The 2,081-nt window shown below is 39.0% G+C and overlaps 1 protein-coding gene across 4 annotated transcripts in view; it reads left to right on the top strand.

Moving 5' to 3' along the window:
• Positions 1 to 657, top strand: part of RBFOX1 (RNA binding fox-1 homolog 1) — a 1,270,800-nt gene extending 1,270,143 nt beyond the window's left edge. For all 4 annotated transcript variants that reach the window (XM_034065465.1, XM_034065469.1, XM_034065470.1 and 1 more), the window contains one exon: positions 1 to 657. This exon is cut by the window's left edge and continues 1,971 nt beyond it. The gene's annotated coding sequence lies outside the window, so the exon portion shown is untranslated.
• Positions 658 to 2,081: the final 1,424 nt, after the last annotated feature.

The following is a 2,081-nucleotide window of genomic DNA, read 5'->3' on the forward strand; positions in this document are numbered from 1 at the left end:
AGTTCAATCCCTACATTTATTATATAAAATATACAAAACAAGCCTCCTATTTAAAAAAAAGTATATTTCATTTAAACACCTCGATAAAAGCAACTTGAAAAATGTTTACCAAATGTTAGGCTTCCAATTCAAAGTGTGGACGATACATCTTTTTTTGGAATTGCACACACAAAATGTCTAACATGGGAATTACGAAATTTATTTGCAATTTTAATTTTCATGAGATAGCTTTACAACTCCCACTCTCCAAATGATTATATGGTGTTTTAGTCTATTAAAATAATCTTGAAAGGTTGAGGGTGCAGCCCATATTAGAAAATATTTTGTTTATAAAGCTCCTACAGTACTCCTAGTAGCCATTTTAAAATGTATGTCTGAAATAGTTATGTAAGAAAAGCATTTGAAATTTTTTTACAATATATATTGGGAATGTTTTCACTTATATAAATAACTACTGATAATATGACTTATGAAAAAAATATTACTACCATATGTGGAATATAGTGACTTCTAAACAGATTTAAAAAACACCCTACAAACCCAGAAAATATGTATATCTGTCTTTAGAAATTAGTGTTTATATCACAACCGTGACTTGTGAATAAAGAAAAATGGTTTGTAATATCAAAATAAAAACTTAGTCTGAAAAGGTAAAAATACATTGGTGTTCAAAGTCATTTTGCTTTTCTTTTTTACTGTGTTGGTTAAAGAGCTGTTGACAGTTGCACCATCTGTACTGCACACAGTATGCTTACAAACCGATTGACTATTGACAAGGTTCACAGCAATTTTGACTGCCTGGAGGTGGTGTGCAGGAGCCTGGCTGGGCAGAGCAGCCTGATGTGGTTAGTGCCTGTCCTGTGTGCCAGCTCTCCTGACAAGGGAGAGGGGATGCTCTGTGTGTGTGTCTGTGTGTGTGTGTGTGCGTGTCTGTGTGTGTATGGGAGGGAACAATAACCTCATCAGCAGGCCCAAGCTTGGCTGCTGCTGCTTTTCAGCCAGAGGCCAGAGCGATGAGAGCCAGCACAGGACTGGGTTAAAGGTTTTCTTCCTGAGAAAACCAAGATTAATCCAGTATCAGATGTACTTTTAAGGCAAAACCTCATGGCACGTGAGGGAGAATTGGGTTTTGTACGTAGGAAATAAAAAAGGCATCTTCCAAACTGACTGCATTTATACCCAATATTTCACTGAAGAGGATCACAAAAATCCCAGAGGGAAGGAATGTGCCTGTAGCTGCTCTGCCAAGTGCTGCTCTGGGAGCACTGTTACTGGGGAGGGCCAGGTACTAGTAAGTATGTGTGTGCTGCTCTCAGCTGGGCCTCTACCACTTCTCTCCAGTGGTGGATAGATGGGAGTTAGCCTGTCTAGCTGTCTTTTTCATGGACAGCTTCTATTTCTGTGCACCTTCAAGTACAAGGGGGGAAGGAAAGATAACTCTTCTAATAGGCTCCTTCTTGTCACTTCCAGGTTTGTCATCCAAGCTATGAGCTTGTAGGTCTAGACTTACCCATCAGTCCAACAGATCATGATGAGGCTGATAAGTTTAATATGCCATTAATCAAGTCACATGCATGTCAGCAGAATTATGTCACTCTTCTACCTGCGTTCCTTTTATATTGTCATTTAGCACAGGAAGAGAAGACATCAAGTAGGGGATTAAATATTGCGTGTTTTGCAGTTTAGCAGCTAGTTTTACTCCAAAAAGTACTTGGATCCTTCTGGGAAGGTAAAGAGAAGAAACTGTAATGTTTGCTAGGCATGGTATGGAGGTATCATGTTGTTCTTCCTTTATATCTTCACATGAAATGCAAGCACTAAATGTACCAGTGTACCTTCCTCCACACCATGAATGAGGAATATATTAACAGTGGTTCCTTTGATGGCTGGATGAAGTGACCAAGGTAGTAATACTGAGTAAGATTTGGGCTGCAGGAAGGTGAGAAGCATGTGAAGAGATAAACACAAGTGGGACACACACGCACACACAGAACTGAAGCACCACATAATTTCCACATGGTTAGATTCATCTGTCTTATGTCTGGTATCATTATTTATGATTTGATGCAGTTGTGCTTCCT

This window comes from Melopsittacus undulatus, chromosome 8, assembly GCF_012275295.1.
Source record: "Melopsittacus undulatus isolate bMelUnd1 chromosome 8, bMelUnd1.mat.Z, whole genome shotgun sequence".
In the NCBI taxonomy this organism is placed as follows: domain Eukaryota; kingdom Metazoa; phylum Chordata; class Aves; order Psittaciformes; family Psittaculidae; genus Melopsittacus; species Melopsittacus undulatus.